Source organism: Lepidochelys olivacea (assembly GCF_965140295.1).
Source record: "Lepidochelys olivacea isolate rLepOli2 genome assembly, chromosome: 3".
NCBI lineage: Eukaryota > Metazoa > Chordata > Testudines > Cheloniidae > Lepidochelys > Lepidochelys olivacea.
In genome coordinates, this window is record NC_140413.1 from 188922724 (window position 1) to 188947483 (window position 24760).

Genomic DNA, 24760 nt, shown 5'->3' on the forward strand with positions numbered 1-24760 from the left:
GAAAGTTTTAATAAAAGACTGATAAGTAAAGTTTTGAATTTTTAATGCATTCTGCAGGCGGTTGAGTGCCTTTTGCCTATTCTGTCACTTATCATTAAAGCTGTGTGAAAGGAAGGACTACCTGTTATACTTGACTTGATTGGTGAAAGTGTAGCCTGACAAATAAAAAGTGAAACAGACAAAAGTGGAAGTGAAAAAAAAATTAAACAGCTATATAGCTTCATAGATAATTTAACATTAATGCCTCCCCTTTAACCATAAAATTCTTTTGTATTTAATATTCTCTACCTACTTATTATTCCACAGTGTGAGTGTTAGATTTGAGTGTAGGATACAGTAGTAATTCACTTCTGTAAAAGCACATTACATGTGTAGTGTGGCTTTCTTGCTTTAATTTGAAAAAAAGTCCTCTGTTTTCCAATGACATTTAAAAAAATGTATATACCTATCATGCATGTTAAAATGGATGAGCCTGAATATTTTAATCTAAGCTCTGAGTGATGGAAACATCACCAAAAAGATGCTATCCTCAAAGTGGAATTGAATTTCTTTGTGTTTTATTATTTGCTTCTGATGCAACATCCAGTGTGTTTACTCCTGAAAAACTGCAGATCCAAAAACAAGAAAAGGAAAACATTTATTTCAAACTTATTGGAGATAAGTGAACTAATTCTCATCCTACTCAATTGTCCTCATGCTGTGATATTAGGAGCATGCCCACTGAGTTCCAACTGCTGTGTTCAAACTGGCATGGACTGGCTCAGGACAAATATCAAGTCATCATTGGTTCATTTGTTTGTTGGCTAATAAGTGTATCTCAGAGCTGCCTGATTTACCAACATACACTCAAGACAAAATCTACAAAATGATATAAAAAACACTCCAAACATTTTTTAATTTCTATTTTCAGATGTGTTTTTATTTTAACCATGTATTTTCTACAAATTTGTAAATTAGACCCCAGAAGCATATTGCAAGTTGTGTAAATGAAATTGCAAAGAGTGTAAGCAAGACTCCCCTTCCTCCCTTTTTATTTGGAATAAGGCTTTTAGAAAAATAGCATGCATGATAAGGAACAGTCGAGTGACTCACAGCAGGTTTGTGAACAGAGGCACAAGGACATAAACAGCTCCGGATGGGTATGGAGCAAAAAACAAAAAAAAACAAAAAAAAACCCACACACCTCAGCTAGCAATCACAGTGCTGAATCCCGGAAGGGGCTTGGAGAAGTGGTCACAGGTGATTGTCATGTGTGATAATTATTATTACTGTACACCTGCTCCTCTGCACTAATTAACTTTGGATATGCAAATCAATCCTATTGCATCATGCCCCTGCTCTCCTCCCCTATAGATAAGAAGATGTTCAGCTGCTGGATTTAATTAGGATAATGAACGGCAGGCCCACTGTGGCTTGGCAGGGGAGAAGGGGGGGAAGCTGTGACTGACCTTTTCTCCCAAAACGTTGACATTTTCTATAGCTTCTGAGCACTCCAAGTCACCTCCATGGCTGGGAAGTTGATAGGAGCGGATTGATGAGGTGTCATTAGAAGAGAAACACTATGGCCCCAGTGTTTGCTGGGAGAATACAGCAGGTGTTCTGACAAGGACACAAGCCATCACTGTTATTTGCCAAACAATTCTCTTGATTCACTAAAGTCAAGCATGCCAGCATTTCTTTAGAAAAGAAAACAAAGCTGTTTTTCATATTCACCCACCAGCGAGGTCATCCCTAAATTACATTTCTGAGTTACTTTTCATTTCCCATCAATAAGTTAGAAAGGGTTAAATCCTCTTCCCACTTAAGCCTTCTTGGGACATGCATGCAAAACACACATGATGGTAAGCTAAAAAAGGTTAAGTTCCATGTTATCTCTTCTTGTATCAGCTCACCTGTAAAATAAGGTAAGTCAAGGTGGCCATGGCTAAAATAAAGAAACAAATAACAAAAGAGAGGGCTAAGCCTTCAACTTTGTGTTTGGACATCCTATTCTACCTGTTTATCAAAAAATTGTTTTCAAATATATATAAAATGCCTTATTTGCATTTCAAATTCAGAGACATGCATAAAAAAAACAATACAGAAGAGCAGTGATTGCAATGCAATCCTCATTTGTTTGGCTTTTTTTTTCCCCCTCTCCCTCTAATCATTTACTTGGCTTTAACTTTTCAGCCATCTGTGCACTTAGACTTTCTCTCTATTTCCAGTTCTAAAGTGTAGTTTTATGTAGTTATAAAATAATACCATATTAGAGCTCTCTCTTGCTTTATTTTTGTTGTTCGTTTTTTTTCCTAATGTGTAAAATGACAATAGCAGGAATCTAAGGTTATAGGGAATCAAGTTTACACAGAGGTGAAATAAAACCGCAAACTGCCAAAAATTAAGGTAATAAGAGCACAAGAAGATGAGAGTATTAAAGTAACATTTCTGAAAAAAACAAAGTTTTTAAGAGTAACAGAATTTAACAAAAGAAGAAGGGTGCCATTCAATTTAAATAATCTTGATAGTCTGCATATTGCATAAAGATTTCTGTAGAGGACAGAAATAATAGTTTTGTCTACATTTTTTATTTTTGGTAGATAAGAGGCAATTTATTATTTTTCTCTCTCCTCTCAACAAACTCTGAGTGTGATAGACAACATCTCAGAAATACAACAATATGTCCAAATGGCATCATAAACCACCAGAAACTATTGATTGATCACTGTCTTCAATATAATAAAAAATTAATTACATAGTCAAGAGCAAAACTGTGAGGTAATGCAGAATCAAGACAGCTAATAACACAGGAGAAAAATGTTTTAGAAAAATTGCAGGAATTTTGTCTATGCCTAAAATAAATAAATAAATAAAATATAAAGGAAGAAATAAAAAAGACTGCAAGTACATAATCAAGGTTCTCTCTGTAGAACAGGCATACTTATAGATTAATTTATCAACCATTGAAATGAACAGGAATTTTGCCTGAGTAAAGACTTCAGGATTGGACCTATATTGTGTAGTTATAATCACATTCCTTTCATTATGAGGGTCCTGCATAAATGAATGTTAGCCACTAGTAAGTTTGTTGCATGAACAAATAAATCAGCAATGTGCAGCTTTAGAGAAGTCATACAAAGTAGCCAGAATTTAAAACCAGATGCATCACACTAATGCTGATTCACATTTTAAGTCCGTTTTAGTATCTTTCCCTATTTTGTTTCAATCATTTTACTCATTTACTAGTGTTCATTGTTTGCTTTAAATAGAGGCCTACCCAAACAAACTGCAAATTACCTCACACAATGATTTGTCTTGTCTGCGCATAGTTGTTTTATAGTTGATTGACGTAATTTTCATTTAGCTTGGGGCACTGGTCTCTACAACTTGAGAGCCTCATGAACTGTAAGCAGCTGAAATATAACATCCCAATTTCATCTGACCTGTAAATTAAATAGCAGAGTTCAGAAAGAGCTCTCCTGTGTAATGCAACATCAGCCCAAGACATACCAATAGTATGGTCATGAGTGGGAATAAAACTCAGGCTCTTCAGTGCCAAAAAATCACCTGGTCCCACTATCTGAGCTAAGGGAGTAATTCTTTCAGTAGTGAGTAAATAGCAGGCTCTTGGTTTCTGGGGCACAGACACTGGCGGGAAACATAACACCACATATTCAGGGTTAGACCGTGGGTTGAACTGCACAGGTGTCAGTGAGATAATTCTGCTGAGAGAGCAGTGGAAGAGGAGATAAAGATATTCACCTGCAGTGCCATGGGACCATTCCCTCCCAACTGAAATTGCAATAAGATTCAAACACTATAAGTTCCTTTTCCCCACACCCTGCTTAGACAAGAAAAAATAAAGGTCCCAACAATTACTTTGGCTTCTTCCTGTCCCCATAGATATCCATCCCCCGTAGGTGTTCCTCCACTCCCCCCACCGCCTCCATGGATCTGGTGATTTCTCTGCCCAAAACTGGACCCCATCACACTCCGCACCAAGTGGGTAATGGAAATAGAAGTTGCTTTTCTGACTCCTACTCTCAAAGAAAGTAGAGCTGCAGCCCACTGGCTACTTGGCAGGGGGTCAGAGTGGTCCCTAGGGGTGAAAAGCTCCAACCACAGCTTCCTGTAGAGCTGAGCAGCTAAACAGCTGATGGGGGAGGGAAACAGCTAAACTGCTGCTCAACCACCTCAGACTATCCTCACTGCATGGTAGCTATACCCTCACCACCGCATCTAAAAACCATCCACCTTAGCTAAAACCTTCACTTCCCCATGAAACTGCTCAGCACAAGCCTAGGTGTTCCCAGGAATGTGATTCCTCCAAATTCAGGGCTTCAGATAAGCTGAGAGGTAGTACTGTCTGACAACCCACTTGCAGGTATAGAATACAATAGGTTGTTTTCATCCATTTTCCTTGAGTATACAAAGAAATTCCTCACAGGTGTCTGTTTTGAATAAAGGGGGCAATACATTGCCCAGCTATGAAAGTGGCCATTGCAGGGAAGATCTGGGCCCTCCCAACCTGTGTGAGTCCTAGATCCAGCAAAACAATTAGCCCCAGTCCTCAGGTCTGACCAAATCTGTTCAATGTTGCACCTGCAGGGAAGACGACAAAGTTGGATGTACAGCCTTTGGGAAGCTCTGATTTGTGCAGACTGTCCCTTAAGGGACCATTCCAGCTGGGGATTACTAGAGTACAGCAGTGCTCCAGATAACCCCTTTCTTCCAGCCATACTCCCATCATATCCCCGTATGTCAGTTACACCAGCAATACACAGCTGAAGGATTCCCAGGTAGATGATTATGCAGACTTTCCAGCCCTTTTGCTTAATTAGAGCAGCACACGGGGCCTAAACAGGGCTAAGAATCTGGTCCATTGTCTTCAAAAGGAGTTTTGCCCCAGCAAGGCCTGCAGAATTCTACCTTGAGGGCCAAATCTTGCGCCCTGTTCTAGGTCCAAACCTTGATGGGGGATTCTCCAGGGAGATTGGGAGGAAACATCCTTTCCCCCTCTGCCAGGCTGTGAAGTGGTAGCAGAACCATGCTGCAAATACAGCAGCTTTTGCCTGTGGTAGGACCTAGTCTCTAAAGCATTGGTGGGCAACTTGTGACCCACAGGCCGCATGCGGCCTGTCAGGATAATCTGCTGGCAGGCCGCCACACCGTTTGATTACATTTGCACAGCTGTCCACAGCTCCCAGTGGCCACGGTTCACCATATTCAGACATTGGGAACTGCAGGAAGTGGCAGCCAGGCCCGTGCCGCTTCCTGCAGTTCCCATTGGCTGGGAATGGTGAATCATGGCCACTGGGAGCTGCGGGCGGCCATGCAAATGTAAACAAATGGTCTGGCAGTCTGCCAGCAGCTTACCCTGGTGGGCCACATGCAGGTTTTCCCACCACTGCTCTAGAGAGAATGACTAGTGGATCTGCATAGTCGCAGAATTTGTCCTGATATGAAGAATCAGGACTGAATCCGTAGCAGAATGGGACATCTTCTATCTGTGGAACCCTATGCAAGGAGCACCAGCCGTAGGGAGTTTTATTTTAAAAAGCCACTTTGTCTGATTACTACGCAGCACCCAAAGATGACATCAGTGAAGTGAGAGGATACAGAAAGAGCAAAGTTTATTTAAAAAGTATTGATGAAACGCAGTGTTATGACTGATTTAAGACTTCTATTTTCTTTAACAGTTTTCAATTATGTCCTTCTGCATGCTATTCATGAGCTTAGATTAACCTCTCAGGCCGGCTTGCAGATTTCCAGCCTCAGTCGCTACAGTACACAAGTTCTAGATCTTAAAGGCCAAAAAACGTCTATTTGACTAAAGAGCTATAAGGCAGCCATAAAAATTATGGATCACAGAAATAAGCAATTAGTGTTATCTTCAATTGCTTTATTGGCAGTATTCACTCGTTAGAATAGAGGCAGCAGTAAAACAGATTGCAACATACTGTATAACAGCATATGGGATTTTACATTATAATGCCATTCTCTGCCAAGAAGTCATATTTTCATTTGAATGCATGGAACAGATTATCACAGGGTTTCCAGCATTAGGACTGGGTGACTTTTTTTTTTTTTTTTTTTTTGGCTGTAAGGCAATTTTCGAGGTTACAACTAAATCATAATAAATACAATAACAGAGCAGTGATAAGGGAGCTCTGACTGTAGAGCACTGACTTGTGCTCTCAGACCCTTGGCCCACACAGACTGAGCATGTCATAGAGCTATGGAGATAATAAACTCAATCTCTAAGGTAGTGGGCAGAGGAAAAGTTGAGGGCTTGCCAGTCTTTTCAACCAGCTGGCTTCAGCTCTAGAGGAAGCTGCTTGCCCGCCCATCTAATCACAGCTGAAGTGCCACAAAGGCAGCCACCAGCAAGAGGGCTGGAAATAAAAGAATCGGAATAATAAGAGGGGGAAAAACAGAATCTTTATATTGTATGTAACATTAGGGATATTTTCTGCAATTGTTTTTCTGTGTCTACAGCTCCTCTTTAAAAGGTAGTGCCATAATGTGAAGGAAGAGAACTGGTTCTCTTCAGGACTGACACACAGGCCTGCGGTTCAAGTCTCTTTTCAAATTTTTCACATGAGCTAATGGAGAAGGTGTAAACACTGTGATCTGGCACTCGTGCAAATTAGAGTGAACAGGACATATTATACAATAATTGTTCTGTTCGAGTAGAAAGATACCTTTGGAAAAGCACTTTCTTCTTCCTGCCTCAGCCCAGGAAGGATTTGAAAGTCTCAAGTGCCAAAAAGAGAACTTGTATAACTTCAAAAAACTAGCCATAGGGGTGCACTCATAGCTGATCCAAATGTACTTACATCACTCCTTGTGAAATGACAATGGTTTTTGAAATGCTGAAACAAAACACAAGGAGGGGAAAAGCACTCTCCTTTATAAAAACACAGTAACTGGAAAGCTAGAGGCACAGGTAGTAATTTACCAGAACAAAGAAATCTGATAGAATTAGGTTCTGAATGTTTCTATTTATTCAATACTAATGAAAGCTGAATAATTTGGTAACACCTCAAATACAGTGTGAATCAGTGAATTTCTGCACACATCTAAGACAAAATTTTGTATGGAGGATATTATAGCTTTCAGTATTTTCCTTTGATTCTTAAATGCACCGCTAACATTCATCAACAGGATAGCATTTTTAAATATTGATAAATAAGTTAATATGTTGAAATATGGTCCAATAACTGTTCACTACGTGAGGTTTCCTGTCACTGACTTTACACCCTTCCTAAAGACTAAAAACAGTACTGTCATTTGTACAACCAGCCCATCCCTGTAATGGTTGAAGTTGTTTAATAGCAGACACTCTTCTCTTAGTTTCCTTGCTTGGGGTAAAGTCAGAATCTTAACACTATTTATAACAAGCATCAGATGGAGGCTCCTAGGCAGGAGCTGCAAAAATATTGGTAATAAAATCAATTATTTTGCAGTTTGGCACAAAATATACAGTGCAAATTAGCATATACAATGGGGTGGAGGAGGTTGGTTTTCACAGCAGTACAGGATGCAGGAAATTTCTAAGCTCCAGATGAAGTTCATTCTTTCTCCTGTCTGCGTCCTGGTACATCATCCCTGCCAATGATTCATTTTATTCTGTGCTCATAAGGATACTTTGGAAAAGCAAATTTTGTATTAGTTTTTGGCAGGTATTTTCCAAAAATGTTCAGTGGGGGAGAATGCACTAGAGCAACCCTAAACCAGCAATATCGCCCTCATTTTATAAACTACTCAGCACAGACATTTATTAGACAACAATTCAATTTCCTGAGTAGTTCAGAAGAAAGGCTGAACTGTTCTGGCACTTATACAATAGACCACAAGCAGGACAACATTCTGCTAACATGGTCAACTGCCTCCAGAGCACCTCCTTGTCGCTGGGGTGCCTCTGCAGTGCCCTGCTTCTGTTTACCCTTTTTTCAGGACTATTTAAACAAACTCCACACAGGTTTTCTCATCCAATCACAGCCCTTTGGGGGGGTCTGTTTTTTCTATTAACACAAAAAATCTTCCACCCAGCCTTAAGCTGGGCCCAGCCCTTCTTCCCAAAGGTACTGTCCCCTCCTGCCCTCTAAGCAGCTGGAGAAGACACAAGGCCTGGCCATCCTTACTTGCCTTTTCCCAAAGGAACAACAAAAATTGCAGCTGGGTCTTCTTTCCCAGTCACAGGTGCCAACTTTTGTCAGCGCAGGTGGGTGCTCAGCCCCCCCCCCCGCCTCAACTCTGCCCCTCCCTGCCCCTATTGAATCCCTCCCCAAATCCCCGCCCCGGCCCTGCCCCCTCCCCCAAATGCGCTACGTTCCCCCTCCTCCCCCCTCCCTCCCAGGCTTGCTGCGTGAAACAGCTGTTTCACAGTGCAAACACTGGGAGGGAGGGGAAAGAAGCAGGACCCAGCGGCGTGCTCAGGGGAGGAGGTGAAGCGGAGGCAGAGGTGAGCTGGGGCAGGGTGGGGAGCTGCCTGTGGGTGCTCCAGCCCTGGAACACCCATGGAGTCGGCACCTATGTTGGGCCTATGTTCCCAGTCATAGAATCATAGAAGATTAGGGTTGGAAGAGACTTCAGGAGGTCATCTAGTCCAATCCTCTGCTCAAAGCAGGACCAACCCCAACTAAACCATCCCAGCCAGGGCTTTATCAAGCCGGGCCTTAAAAACCTCTAAGGATGGAGATTCCACCACCTCCCTAGATAACCCATTCCAGTGCTTCACCACCCTCCCAGTGAAATAGTCTCAATTCTCTTCCTCCGAAACCACCGCAGGAGACTCTCCCTCCCTGCAACTTCACTCTACAGTTCCCCTTCTAGATCTGCTCTCCTTGCAACTCCCTCTAATCCTTCATAGCCCAGGTGCAGCCCCCTGCCCTCTTAATTGGCTCACCCGGGAGCACCTGCTCATGCCACAGGGGAGCTGGACCTATTTTAATCGCAGGGGCCAACCATCCTATGACAGTTCTGTTAAGCTATATCCCAGTCCACATGTACGTAGCAGTACAGTGACTGTGCTGTCTTGTTCCTGCTGTTACAAGTTCAGCCCTCTTGTCCATTTACCACCCTATCCCTTGCCGTAAACATTACATGAGTAAAACATTGTTCTCAATGGGAGTTGCATTGAACACTTGAAAATCTGGCCGCAAATGAGGATGCTAAGCACTTTTGAAAGTCTGGGGTAAGACTTGCTACTTTTTCTTCTCTTTTGGATGCAATTCCATTAAATGCTAAGACCTTCCTGCAAACCACTGTCCAGCATCAGGGCTCACTGACCTCTGTGGGAGTTGATAGCTCTAAGCACCACAAAGGATGAAGCCCTTTTTGGAGTTGCGTAGGAGGAAGATCAAACAATTTGGTAACTGCCAATCAGCATCCAAATTTACTGAAGACTGAGGAAGCAGCCTGCGTGCAACTGCAAAGCAAGAATGCTTTGGAAGGCTGGGATACTGAGCATGCTCACATATCTAATCCTCCCTGAATACATTTCCCAGGCCTGAAGAAGAGCTCTTCGTAAGCTCGAGAGCTTGTCTCTCTCACCAACAGAAGTTGCTCCAATAAAATATCTTACATTACCCACCTTGTCTCTTCCATATCCTCGGACCAACATGGCTGCAACAACACTGCGTGTATATAAAATCCACATAAAGCATCTGCTTTTTGTACAACTAAATTCGGTACAATAGCAACCTTTTATTCCTCTCTATATTTAGCAGCTGTTGCAGCCCAGTTCTTGAAAAAAGAGAAGCACACATCACAAAGCAGTGTTGGAATCAAGCTGAGCTTTCTTGTCTGTGTTAGGTTCCAGGCTCAAGGGACTGCATGTTTTGAAAATGTCACTGTGCTATTTTTCCACTGAAGGTGGTCTTACCAAGTCAAATGACAAAAGCTAATAGAAAAAAATGGTTCTTTTATCTTACTTTCTCTTACTAAACATTAATACTTTAATTAAGTACTGATGAAGACAATACAATGATTTCTAAAATATAATACATTTCAGTACAACAGCCAAGTCATAGAGAGCCCTGTGCTCTCATGCAAAAAAAAAAAAAAAAAGATAAAGGGCAGCTCTCACAACAGCAAATAGTAACTGCTTTCAGAAAGGTTCATAGGGAAGCATACAGTAGTATAATATTATAACTAGAAATATAATACATGTTGTTCCACCCACCCACTCACCACCAGTACCACCACCAAGGGAAATATATAGCACTTGGCAGGGCATAAGAGGTTACAGTGTGGAGGCAGATTCATGCAAAATCTGTTGTATTACAGTATATGGCAGCTGAAACACTGTATTGGGACTGCACAGGTGTTTGCTAAGGAGGTCTGCTCTCACCTCAATGTGCATGCATAATTCAGATTAACAGTTACATGTGCACACTGAAGGAAGATTTTTCCCTAAAAGCCGGATGAGGGCAGTTAAACAGAAAAGGGTTGGGGGTTATGGGTTTTTGGGTTTCTTCCTCTCAGTTCTGGAATGAATTTGTGGGTTGCAGGAATTTGTCTGTCACAGTGCAACAGATTGTAGCTTGATCTGCCAACAAATTGCAAGTAACAGTAGGTAGTGACTAATTGCAAGTGTTGGGGAGTTGTTTATGTTTTAAAACAGGATAATTAACAAGTTCTTTTCTCAAGGAACATCGAAATTATGATAAAATGGAAAAAGTAATAATAAAAAGAAACATGTCTTTTGCTTTTAAGAACTGATAAATAACAGTGTCCTTATTTCAATGAAATTTCTGGAAAACTGCAATCCAATCTTAACGGACTCTGCAATTCTCAGTGTAATGTCTGCTCTACTATTTCATGCCTGCCCCTTATATGATTACTTAGGAAACTTTAAATCGTATCAGCCAGATCCTCAGCTAGTGTAAATCAACATAGCTCCATTGATTTAAATGAGGCCTTGCTGATTTACATCAGCTGAGGATCTAGTCCATTCAGTACATCAAGCAATTTTCCATATTTTTAATAGGAAATAGCTTTCCAATTAATACTTTAAAAACTACAGGCCACCTTGACGTTGCTTTATGTGCACTGCTAGCCTGGCCTGACCCCAAATCTGATTTAGGGTCAAATCACAGGAGTGCAAGAGATGAACATGTGCCTTATGCCAGCTACCTGCATCACAGGTAGCAGTGCAAGTTCCACAGAGCCATTACATTTCCACTCCACCCCTGCACAGGTTGAAATCAATGGCACTAATCAGATGCTTCAAGTTAAGCACATGCTCAAGTGCTTTGCTGAATAAGTTCTTAATAACTATATGGCCCTCCCATAAAACATGCTAAAAGCAAAATGAAGCAAAAACCTGAACACATGGGGCCATGCAGCATTTTCAGAGTGAATAGACAAGCGTGACTGGTTCCCAAACCTAGGGAATGTCTTTAGCTTAAATTGCTTAAAGTCAGGCACACGCATGAGTGTTGTCTTCAGTAGGGATGCTTTCCTGAATTGGGGCTTGTGTGTGCAGGACCAGTGAGAAGCCCAAGAGCCTTGGTACCCAGAGCAAAATAATACAGAGTGCCCACTCCCAGCACCACATAGCTTTCCCCTGACTTTCTTCTGATGTCGGCTCCCTCCATACTGGTTTGGGGGAGGGGGAAGTAATATGTGCACTCTAGGTTTCTTCAACAGGATGGATAAGAGAGAGGAAAGAGGGCCCTTTCTTAACATTATTTGCAATGAGCATCCAGACTGAAAGTCAGGAGTGTTCCGAGTTATTTCTCTTGCTCAGTTTTGCTCTGTGACCTTTGGCAAGTCATTAAACCTTTGTGTGCCCAGTGTCCCCACCTGTGAAATGGGTTTTACTGATGAGAGCTGTGAGGGATAATCCAAGGGCAGATCATTGCTACTATTGGGATCGCCACCCCAGTGGGAGTCCTGGCAGACATTGTGCCAGTATCCCATGCATGCAGGGAACTTACCTGCTGCTATACCCTCTGTTTGGTACAGGGGAGAGAGATTCTGGCCCTGCCTCGTCCCCCATCTTCCCTGCCCCCACACAGGACAATGCAAGGACAGCAAATGTGTGTGGTCCTGAAAAATGGGAGGTAAGCAGGGAGGTTTCTGCCACTCTCCCCTGCTTAGGGATTGGCCATAATTTGACCCTTTACTATGATCTATTTATTTGTTTAATAAAGCTACGGTCAGAAAAGAAAAGATGGGAAGCTCAAATTAACGGAGTGAGAATTGGGGGAAGCCTAGACAGACAGACATATCCAGAGGGATGGGCCCACAAAACAGAAATCTCTAAAGAGAGAGAACCAGGGAAGAAGAATATAAAAATAGAATAATGGGGAATTCTGTCAAAGAGGAATAAATCCAGAACCTGAAATGAAGCTGGCATTAGTAACACAAAAGTATTGCATTTTATCCATTGTCACTTCGTCCTACATCACTAAAAAGTTTAGATGCCTCCCTAGCTCATCAGTATTGTAGTCTGTGGCAGGTTCACTCAGGATCCTTTGGAGTCACAGTGCACACAAAGAGAGAGAGAAAGACACAGATATCCCCTAAAGGGCATGTGTATGTGCTGTATAGTGTCACCTAAATGGAATACTTGCGTTCTTGAAAGGTACATTTTGGAAGGAAAACGTATATCCACATCTTGGTAGTTACAAGCCTGCTTAAACTGTTTACATTTATTGTAAAACTGTCTCTGCTTTTCAACTTGTGCACTGTAAATCCAGATTTTCAGCACAAGCGCACCAGCCTCACATTGTCACCTCTATCTTTTACATTTAAACACTACATGACAGCATAGCCATTTGACAACAGTAATATACTATGGCTAACATGTACATAGCATAATGTTGATGGGGTATTGTGAAGAGCTAGCAGTGGTCTAGACAAGAGACAAACACCAGTATTCCAAACAATGGAACATCCTTTGCAAATTGCAGGCCAGGAGACAAGTTTCAGTGACGGAAGAAACTGCAGTTTTGGGTGGATTGTGCAGTTCACATAGGGTGAAATTCATCCTTGCATACAGGGAGCCTGCAAGAGGTCTGCATATCACTTAAGTCCCACTTAAGTCTTCAAAGTAGGGCTAGTATGGGTAATAAGTGGTTCATAGACTTTGTGCTTGGCCTCTGCACAGTTGTGAATTTCACTCACTGTGCATATTCAGGCTTTTGAACATAAAATCCACTCTTTGCAAGAATTTTTGCTAGTCTTGCTTGGGCGCCCAATGTTCACGTAAAGCAAACATGACATGGTCACAAACATGGTTTACCTGCAACTTATTTTGAATATGAAAAAATATCATGGGAAATTTTTTGAGTCTTTGCTCAGCCCAGATCTGTTAGGCCCAGATTCAGGAAAGCACTTGGCATGAGCTTAAGTCCCATTGATTTAAGTTCAAAAAGCAAAGAAATTCCTAAAGTTAAATATGTTTAAGCACTCTTCGTAAAGAGGAATGCTTTTCTGAATCAGGACCTTAATGAGGTATATTCTCCCCTTCCCCATACATCTAAATAGGTGTTAACTACAAAGCCTACCGGTAGCTCTGACCATTCCACAAAGAGACTAGTGATGATTTACAGTCTATTCACAATTGTACCTTAAAATAGCACTGTATTATTATTATTATTATTTTATTAAGTACTATTTTTGCTGAAGTTTTATAAGTTTAATATGTATATGACTTTCAACAACAATGGCTTTTAAAGGGAAATATACTATACTGATTCTATAGTAGCCATGAGTCTTGAGGCAGTGGAGTGCAGGGAGAAGTAGTTTTGAGTATACCAAATACAGTTTTCAAGCTTTAAAAGTGCTAAACAAAAAAAAAAGGACACAAATTTTGAGTAAAGCCCAGGCACTAAAGAAATGTAAGCACAAACTATTTGCACAGAGGATCATTAATAGATATAACAAATTATCAGTAGGCAAGTAACATAGGAATGGTCAATATAGCATGATGTATGTAGTACAGTGTCTTGTCTCTGACAGTAGGCAATGCAAAATCATAGAATCATAGAATATCAGGGTTGGAAGGGACCTCAGGAGGTCATCTAGTCCAACCCCCTGCTCAAATCAGGACCAATCCCCAATTAAATCATCCCAGCTGGGGCTTTGTCAAGCCTGACCTTAAAAACTTCTAAGGAAGGAGATTCTACCACCTCCCTAGGTAACGCATTCCAGTGTTTCACCACCCTCCTAGTGAAAAAGTTTTTCCTAATATCCAACCAAAACCTCCCCCACTGCAACTTGAGACCATTACTCCTTGTCCTGCCCTCTTCCACCACTGAGAATAGTCTAGAACCATCCTCTCTGGAACCACCTCTCAGGTAGTTGAAAGCAGCTATCAAATCCCCCCTCATTCTTGTCTTCTGCAGACTAAACAATCCCAGTTGCCTCAGCCTCTCCTCATAAGTCATGTGTTCCAGACCCCTCATCATTTTTGTTGTCCTTTGCTGGACTCTCTCCAATTTATCCACATCCTTCTTGTAGTGTGGGGCCCAAAACTGGACACAGTACTCCAGATGATGTGGAAAAAGCTAATATACTCAATGCTTTTTTTGCCTCTGTTTTCACTAACAAGGTCAGCTCCCAGACTGCTGCGCTGGGCATCACAAAATGGGGAATAGATGGCCAGCCCTCTATGGAGAAAGAGGTGGTTAGGGACTATTTAGAAAAGCTGGACGTGCACAAGTCCATGGGGCCAGACGAGTTGCATCCGAGAGTGCTAAAGGAATTGGTGGCTGTGATTGCAGAGCCATTGGCCATTATCTTTGAAAACTCGTGGCGAACGGGGGAAGTCCCGGATGACTGGAAAAAGGCTAATGTAGTGCCAATCTTTAAAAAGGAGAAGAAGAAGGATCCTGGGAACTACAGGCCAGTCAGCCTCACCTCAGTCCCCGGAAAAATCATGGAGCAGGTCCTCAAAGAATCAATCCTGAAGCACTTGCATGAGAGGAAAGTGATCAGGAACAGTCAGCATGGATTCACCAAGGGAAGGTCATGCCTGACTAATCTAATCGCCTTCTATGATGAGATTACTGGTTCTGTGGATGAAGGGAAAGCAGTGGATGTATTGTTTCTTGACTTTAGCTAAGCTTTTGACACGGTCTCCCACAGTATTCTTGTCAGCAAGTTAAAGAAGTACGGGCTGGATGAATACACTATAAGATGGGTAGAAAGTTGGCAAGATTGTCAGGCTCAACGGGTAGTGATCAATGGCTCCATGTCTAGTTGGCAGCTGGTGTCAAGTGGAGTGCCCCAGGGGTCGGTCCTGGGGCCGGTTTTGTTCAATATCTTCATAAATGATCTGGAGGATGGTGTGGATTGCACTCTCAGCAAATTTGAACATGATACTAAACTGGGAGGAGTGGTAGATACGCTGGAGGGCAGGGATAGGATACAGAGGGACCTAGACAAATTGGAGGATTGGGCCAAAATAAATCTGATGAGGTTCAATAAGGATAAGTGCAGGGTCCTGCACTTAGGACGGAAGAACCCAATGCACCGCTACAGACTAGGGACCGAATGGCTAGGCAGCAGTTCTGTGGAAAAGGACCTAGGGGTGACAGTGGACGAGAAGCTGGATATGAGTCAGCAGTGTGCCCTTGTTGCCAAGGAAGCTAATGGCATTTTCGGATGTATAAGTAGGGGCATAGCGAGCAGATCGAGAGACGTGATCATTCCCCTCTATTCGACATTGGTGAGGCCTCATCTGGAGTACTGTGTCCAGTTTTGGGCCCTACACTACAAGAAGGATGTGGATAAATTGGAGAGAGTCCAGCGAAGGGCAACAAAAATGATTAGGGGTCTAGAACACATGACTTATGAGGAGAGGCTGAGGGAGCTGGGATTGTTTAGCCTGCAGAAGAGAAGAATGAGGGGGGATTTGATAGCTGCTTTCAACTACCTGAAAGGGGGTTCCGAAGAGGATGGCTCTAGACTGTTCTCAATGGTAGCAGACGACAGAACGAGGACTGATGGTCTCAAGTTGCACTGGGGGAGGTTTAGATTGGATATTAGGAAAAACTTTTTCACTAAAAGGGTGGTGAAACACTGGAATGCGTTACCTAGGGAGGTGGTAGAATCTTCTTCCTTAGAGGTTTTTAAGGTCAGGCTTGACAAAGCCCTGGCTGGGATGATTTAACTGGGAATTGGTCCTGCTTCGAGCAGGGGGTTGGACTAGATGACCTTCAGGGGTCCCTTCCAACCCTGATATTCTATGATTCTATGAGGCCTCACCAATGTTGAATAGAGGGGGACGATCACGTCCCTTGATCTGCTCGCTATGCCCCTACTTATACATCCCAAAATGCCATTGGCCTTCTTGGCAACAAGGGCACACTGTTGACTCATATCCAGCTTCTCGTCCACTGTCACCCCTAGGTCCTTTTCCGCAGAACTGCTGCCTAGCCATTCGGTCCCTAGTCTGTAGCTGTGCATTGTGTTCTTCCGTCCTAAGTGCAGAACCCTGCACTTATCCTTATTGAACCTCATCAGATTTGTTTTGGCCCACTCCTCCAATTTGTCTAGGTCCCTCTGTATCCTATCCCTGCCCTCCAGCATATCTACCACTCCTCCCAGTTTAGTATCATGTGCAAATTTGCTGAGAGTGCAATCCACACCATCCTCCAGATCATTTATGAAGATATTGAACAAAACCGGCCCCAGGACCGACCCCTGGGGCACTCCACTTGACACCAGCTGCCAACTAGACATGGAGCCATTGATCACTACCCGTTGAGCCTGACAATCTAGCCAACTTTCTACCCATCTTATAGTGTATTCATCCAGCCCGTACTTCTTTAACTTGCTGACAAGAATACTGTGGGAGACCGTGTCAAAAGCTTAGCTAAAGTCAAGAAACAATACATCCACTGCTTTCCCTTCATCCACAGAACCAGTAATCTCATCATAGAAGGCGATTAGATTAGTCAGGCATGACCTTCCCTTGGTGAATCCATGCTGACTATTCCTGATCACTTTCCTCTCATGTAAGTGCTTCAGGATTGATTCTTTGAGGACCTGCTCCATGATTTTTCCGGGGACTGAGGTGAGGCTGACTGGCCTGTAGTTCCCAGGATCCTCCTTCTTCCCTTTTTTAAAGATTGGCACTACGTTAGCCTTTTTCCAGTCATAGAATCATAGAATATCAGGGTTGGAAGGGACCCCAGAAGGTCATCTAGTCCAACCCCCTGCTCAAAGCAGGACCAATTCCCAGTTAAATCATCCCAGCCAGGGCTTTGTCAAGCCTGACCTTAAAAACCTCTAAGGAAGGAGATTCTACCACCTCCCTAGGTAACGCATTCCAGTGTTTCACCACCCTCTTAGTGAAAAAGTTTTTCCTAATATCCAATCTAAACCTTCCCCACTGCAACTTGAGACCATTACTCCTCGTTCTGTCATCTGCTACCATTGAGAACAGTCTAGAGCCATCCTCTTTGGAACCCCCTTTCAGGTAGTTGAAAGCAGCTATCAAATCCCCCCTCATTCTTCTCTTCTGCAGGCTAAACAATCCCAGCTCCCTCAGCCTCTCCTCATAAGTCATGTGTTCCAGTCCCCTAATCATTTTTGTTGCCCTTCGCTGGACTCTCTCCAATTTATCCACATCCTTCTTGAAGTGTGGGGCCCAAAACTGGACACAGTACTCCAGATGAGGCCTCACCAATGTCGAATAGAGGGGAACGATCACGTCCCTCGATCTGCTCGCTATGCCCCTACTTATACATCCCAAAATGCCATTGGCCTTCTTGGCAACAAGGGCACACTGCTGACTCATATTGAGCTTCTCGTCCACTGTCACCCCTAGGTCCTTTTCCGCAGAACTGCTGCCTAGCCATTCGGTCCCTAGTCTGTAGCGGTGCATTGGGTTCTTCCGTCCTAAGTGCAGGACCCTGCACTTATCCTTATTGAACCTCATCAGATTTCTTTTGGCCCAGTCCTCCAATTTGTCTAGGTCTTTCTGTATCCTATCCCTCCCCTCCAGCGTATCTACCACTCCTCCCAGTTTAGTATCATCTGCAAATTTGCTGAGAGTGCAATCCACACCATCCTTCAGATCATTTATGAAGATATTGAACAAAACCGGCCCCAGGACCGACCCTTGGGGTACTCCACTTGATACCGGCTGCCAACTAGATATGGAGCGTGATATCCGGGACTTCCCCGGTTCACCACGAGTTTTCAAAGATAATGGCCAATGGCTCTGCAATCACAGCCACCAATTCCTTTAGCACTCTCGGATGCAACTCGTCCGGCCCCATGGACTTGTGTACGTCCAGCTTTTCTAAATAGTCCCTAACCACCTCTTTCTCCATAGAGGGCTGGCCATCTATTCCCCATTTTGTGATGCCCAGCGCAGCAGTCTGGGAGCTGACCTTGTTCGTGAAGACAGAGGCAAAAAAAGCATTGAGTACATTAGCTTTTTCCACATCCTCTGTCACTAGGTTGCCTCCCTCATTCAGTAAGGGGCCCACACTTTCCTTGGCTTTCTTCTTGTTGGCAACATACCTGAAGAAACCCTTCTTGTTACTCTTGACATCTCTCGCTAGCTGCAGCTCCAGGTGCCATTTGGCCCTCCTGATTTCATTCCTACATGCCCGAGCAATATTTTTATACTCTTCCCTGGTCATATGTCCAACCTTCCACTTCTTGTAAGCTTCCTTTTTATGTTTAAGATCCGCTAGGATTTCACCGTTAAGCCAAGCTGGTTGCCTGCCATATTTACTATTCTTTCGACACATCAAAGGAAGGCATAGCTCTGCTGCAACCCCATAATGTACCTAACTGTCTAATACAATACCATGGGGGAAAACGTATTCTTCCACCCAGCTGATGAACAGTTTATGTGATGCAGCAAGAGGGATGATGATACCTCTTATCATTTTAATGCTGTTTAGTGTAATTATAGAAGCTAGAATTCTCTGACTAAAAGTCTGACTCTGTTTTAAACTTTAATCTTTATGAGTTCCACGAGTTAACTATGTACATTGTGTAACACTACTTCACCCACTCTAATGAATCACTCTTTGATGTGTTGTTTGTTCCACCCTGAGTGTCCTCTTGTTTTTCTGTTATAGACAAGTATAATGAGGAACACTAGATTGGCCTGCTCTATGCCTTTCATTATTTTATATGACTTTGCCATGTTTCATCTTGCTCTTCTCCTTTCTAATCTAAATAGTGTTGTCCCTTTTAATGCATTCTTGTTTGAAAGCTTTTCAGATGTCTCACTAATTTTCTTCGCCACACTATTTCTATTTCTGTTATGTCTTTGACATAAGGTGACCATAAGGTGACCCCATTTTCAAGCTGAGGATGTACCACTGATTTATATAATGGCATTACAATATTTTCAAGTTTATTGTTTATCCACTTCTATCACCCTTGCACTGTATTCTATTATATTTGGACCACTTTGAACAGAAATCCTGACCAACTAGACTGGTTGTCTCTGTCCAGGTGCCTTTAAGCAATGGGAAAAGTCCCATGGGGTGGGGACTGTGTTTAGTGGTGAAGCAGGCACACAGGGACTCCTCCTGTGCTTAAAGTTAGGTATGTGCTTAATTATCTTGCTGGGTGACTCTGAAATCCTCAAGATTTTGAAAAAAATCCATAGCGATGATTACTACCAATCCAACTGATCACTGTTTGCTGGTGGTGACTCCTCATCCAAAGTGTGATATGCTGCAATCATGCTTCTTCACACTTTACCTCACAGCATGCCCTTCTTCCTAGTACAGGAGCCCCTATGACCTGAGTTCTTGCAGGTGACAGTTTGGCTTTCTGCTGATTTATTAAAAAATCTTACATTTTACTACTCATGGGTATTCTCTAGACCACGGTCACGTGACCTGTATAATGACAATCTGTCTCTCTGCTAACATTTCTCAACTTTGGTTATTTGTTTGATAAAGTGAGGCGCTTCCCTTTTGTTGCCCTTCATCAGAGCTTAATGTCTTTACTTTGGGATCAATATACTTTATGAATAATTTTATTTCCTTCTATTTTTATGGTCTTTTCTGCTCATTATCATACTGAGTTTATTAGCTGGTGTTGTCAGTATCTTTACCCTGTCATATGTTCCTGAGGTACAGTAAATATCACTTGTGTTGTAATTAATATGCACACCCTCTGCAGTAATTAAAGCACAGACCCCTTCAACCAGCTGAGCTTCCTACACTAATTCCACCTTATCTTCATAATGAATTTATTGTAATCTGAAACTACTACTGAATATTGTTCAGTAAGGAAAGAAGAATGAAATCTAATGAGATGCAATAATATTTGTGAACATGTTAATATGAAAAATGAATTTAATTAGCCTTAAATCTAATTAAATTTCCTGTACAGTCAAAATCCTCCCTCCCCTTTTATTCCACACAAACATGAGAAGTGCAACACTATTGCCCCTTCAGAGACTTACTCAAAGATGGAGAGTGGACAAACCATTTTCTGTCCATGAGATAGGAAGAGGTACATGTTTAAATAGATTCCTGTTGATGGATAATTGTAGAAAGGAAGTATAATCTCTGATTGGGGATATGATTAAGAAATAAAACATAATAAGGTGAGGATGGAAAGACAATCCAAAACTCCTGCAAAAGAATAGTACTAGCAAAATAGTTGGCTAAATGTTTCCTCATGACAAAAAAAGGACATTTGAAGGTATGAATGCTACAATATAACACCAGGATTATGAGGGTGCAATGATACAAGAGGAATACAATACAGTTCTTATTCTCTGAAAACATTTCCATATGGAAGGCTAGTGCCAAAGGCTTAGAGTCACACAATAGGAAGAAAACTGGCTGGTTACAGAGACTGAGGACTGGCTGAAGGGCAAGGAACAAACAGGGGAAGTAAATGGGATTATTTCAAGGTTGAAAGAGGTTAGCAGTAGGGTACAGCCCAGCTTTCTAATTATTCACAATAATGACTTGAATGATTGCATAGAAAGGAACATTTCTGAGATTTTGGTAAATTGAGAAGCACAGCAGAAATGAGAACCCATGGAATCAGATAGCCATTTCAATACTTACTTTAATCACAGGGATTACATTTGAAGACCAAACAATCTGCATAGGAGTCCACCTGCCTGGATCACAGGATCGGGGCCTAAATCCATACAAAAATGGAATAATCTTCTCTTGTAAATGGTCCTTCTGGAACAGGTTTGAGCATCAGTGGCTGGGCAGTGTGGGCAATTCCTTGTGCTTTATTAATTTCTGTCAGTCTGTCTCTTTCCAGAATATTAAACTCACTTTTAAATATGTTCTTTTCTGTCATTTCTAGCAACTCCCTTAATGTGCCTCTCTTCCTGCACCAAAAAATTCTGCAATCAAATTTGAGTTGTGAACCAGGGGTTGACACTTGGACATTGAGACCATTTAAGAGTTTATTCACTTAAGACACATGTGATTTAACAAATATTAGAAGAACAAAGGAATGACTACAGAATGGGAAAATGATACAGCATACTAAACAAGAAAGAGATTCGGTACTGAAGGCTTCTGTCCAACATACAGTTTCAATGAAGAAAAAAAACAGGACTCTGAGAAGTATTGCTAGAGGGATACTCTGCAAATCAAAAGAAACAGAAAGAAGTTAGCATTACCTAGAGTATGGGTGACTATATCGTAAGAAAGATATACACAGATTTCATAAGGATAGCATATGAAGTAGAGTTTCATCATGTCTGAAATACAACTATCAGGAAAAACTGAGAAAAGCTGCTCTAATATAAAAATAGTAAGCTGTTGGCATCTTTATAGAATTGTTTTTAAATTATGACATGGACTGATCACAGGCATCCAAAGAATCCTCTAACATCATCTCTTTGCAGAGAATCTGTAGCTAAAATAACATAGCCCCAGGGGGAAAAAAGAAGAGTTTAAGTAAAGTTAATTCACATAAGGTGAAATTAACTTCTGCTGAAGGTCCGGGGTGAATTTTACCACAAAGTGCTACAAATGTGGAATATGTTGCCAAGAGTTCAAGGTTGTGGGCATCTGAAATATGTTCACATGGTGAGAGTGAAAGGATGTGGAGAGTTGGCATGTGGACCTAGAAGCAGTCATCACAGAATATTGTATCTTTTTTCCTAGGGTCTCTATGTACTGATACAAAACAATTTTGAATGGGGGGTGACAGCTACACCCTTTCCCAGCCAACTTATACCCAGTTTTATGTATCCATTAATAAAAGAGGTTAGTGGATCGTTCCCTTTGTTAAATCTGCTTTAGGCACCATGCCTGAAGCTGGAAAGTATTTATTAAAAAGCAAGAAAAGATGCAGTAGTTAGAATCAGTCTGTTTACATAATATTCAGAAAAATAGAGGGATATTGGCGAGTAAAGGATACGTTTTGAATTGAAGCACCTAATTTGTGAGTTGTATCTCAGTCTGTGTACTTATGAAGGGCAGACAAGAGTGCTGATAGGTATGGACTAGTAGACTAATCTGGAAACGATAGTAATTCAGTGGGAATTTTCATATAGATAAAAGTATCTCTTTCCTATCTGATTTGTCTGAGTCAGCACAAAGGGAGGAACTGCAACGTAGATTCTAGATGCAAAATGTGGAGTATGAAAAGCCACACTTATGTTCCTACTTTATGTTAGCCCCTAATTTCTAAACAGGCCTGCCAAGTATGCTGACATTCCCTGTAGCAAAGTTCATCCTACCACTTACACCAACAAAAGATACTTCCTTCATATAGAGCTGGCTCAGGACAGCTGTGCACAAAAGTGATGAAAATCCTTTCACACTGTAGCAAGAAGCTGCATGGAACTACTTTCTGCTGCTGGAAGTGATGGAGGACATACACTCCATAAGCCTTTGTGAGTTATTGCTAGAGAAACTCAGGAAAAAAATAAGAGACACTAGTATTGTTCTGACTGGCTCAAGAAATAACCCATGAACAGTAGACTTCCTCTGCCCTTCCAGAGCACATTGGGTGAGCTCAGCCAATCAAAGAAATAGAAGAAATACCACATGGCTTCAACTATTTGAATTTCACCATGTAACCATTCCCAACTCAAAACACAACATTACACTACAGAAAAGTGGCTGCAAGATCATTTGCCAACATCCAAAGAATGCAAAAAAAAAAAAGTCATGCCCAACCACCAAGATTTTGCTGATGTGTAAAATTTTGTATGAGACTCTGCCCCCTACAAACAAGGGGCCACAAACAGCTACCTTAAAACCACTTAAGCTTTGCCACTGGGACCTGCTCCACAGGCTGCCCTTGCATGTTTGCAGTACTCCGTGAACTCAGAAATAGTCAAATTTTCAGCTTTTTTAATTTCCCATCAAATACTGCTTGGGAGGGTGGTGACCTAGCTTTGTCCTCTCTCTAACACAAAATATTTAATTGATTACCTCACAAAGCCTTCAGAATTTTAAACTTGGCAGCTCAAAGAGAGGCAGAATTGTAAACAGCAGGGCATCATATCCTGCTAGGGAGGGAGGGAGGAAGTGAAGAGAAAAAGGACACAGAAGGAGCAAGAGAAAAGAATGTGCCAAAGCAGAGAAGTTAAGGCAGTGGGAGTGATAAGGGAATGTGGGATAGGGGGCCACAGAGAAGAAACAAGCATCTCATGGACCTTGAACTCCTTACTGTTCTCTTCACCATTTTCTCATCCTCTCTTTTTCCCTTGTCTCTTTAGAAATGATACCCAACTTTTCTCCTCACAGAATATCAAAGTAAATCCCCTGCCCATGTGTCCTAGGGCATTTCTCCCAGTGACTTTAATGTTGGGAGGATCACATGTAAAGAAATGTTAGTAATTGTATAGTTCTTCCACTATGGCAGCCGATAGTAAAGGAGTGCCGCTGCCATACATATCGATTTCTTGGCATCAAAAGCGTTAAAAGAATAAGCATTAATTTAATCAAATGCATTGCTACAAATCTCACTTTAATGTCATCCTTAAATGGACTAATAAAATCCTTTGTCTTTCCTTCAGGTGTCTCTCATAATCCTGTGTCACAGATGAGTCCTGGCAGTGACAAACCAGAAAGGTTGGACACTGTGGTCTCTTCCATTCTCCAATTCCTTCACTCTTTTTATCTCTTAGGGATAAAATAAATGCTATGCTTTCTTGCATTCCCTTTTCAAAATGTATATAATCCTTTTCAAATGAAGGAGATTAAACTCACGCATATGCACGTGAGCACATAAGTGCATAAATCCTCTTAGCTTTCAGGGAGTTATTCAGGTAAGTCCCCTGAGCACCATTTGGAGAATATATCCTTTAAATGATGGCGGGCAGGGGCTGGTGCATGGAACATACAGTAGACTCCTTAATATGGAATTAAATAAGAACAAGTGTAGGTAATGGAAAATCAGGACCGTCATGTCCATTATCTAAGTCAATCTCATTATTACCCCACAGGTGGCCTGTGTTTCCAATGGTGTTTCCAGGGGAAAGCCAGCAATCCGTTCTTGAATAGCTAAGACTATTGAGTGGTGTTGCTAAATTTAGTGATCTTTTATGGAGCAAAAACCCTAGTGAGGTAAACAGGTGTTTTGCTTGTTTAAGGACTGCAGAATTTGTTCCACAGAGCCTAAGGAACAGAATCTCCTGTCACCTATACAGGTTCAAATCAGGCATAACTCCACTGAAGTCGATGGAGTTACAATGGTGGAAAGTGCGTGAAGCGAGAGAAGAATCAGTCCACCTAATATATATCAGACATAAACATCATTTCTGGTCAACCCGCTAAGTCCCGTGGGTTTGGAGGAATTGACAAAAATAGTTAACCAGCCCAGAAATGGACCTAATAAATAC

At 41.9% G+C, this 24760-nt stretch overlaps 1 long non-coding RNA gene across 1 annotated transcript in view; it reads left to right on the plus strand.

Annotated features, from left to right (window-relative positions):
- The window catches only part of LOC311518596, a 40485-nt gene extending 16463 nt beyond the window's left edge, over positions 1 to 24022 (plus strand). Inside the window, exon 3 of the long non-coding RNA XR_014711043.1 lies at positions 23936 to 24022. This is a non-coding gene — a long non-coding RNA (uncharacterized lncRNA). The remainder of the gene's footprint in view (positions 1 to 23935) is intronic.
- Positions 24023 to 24760: the final 738 nt, after the last annotated feature.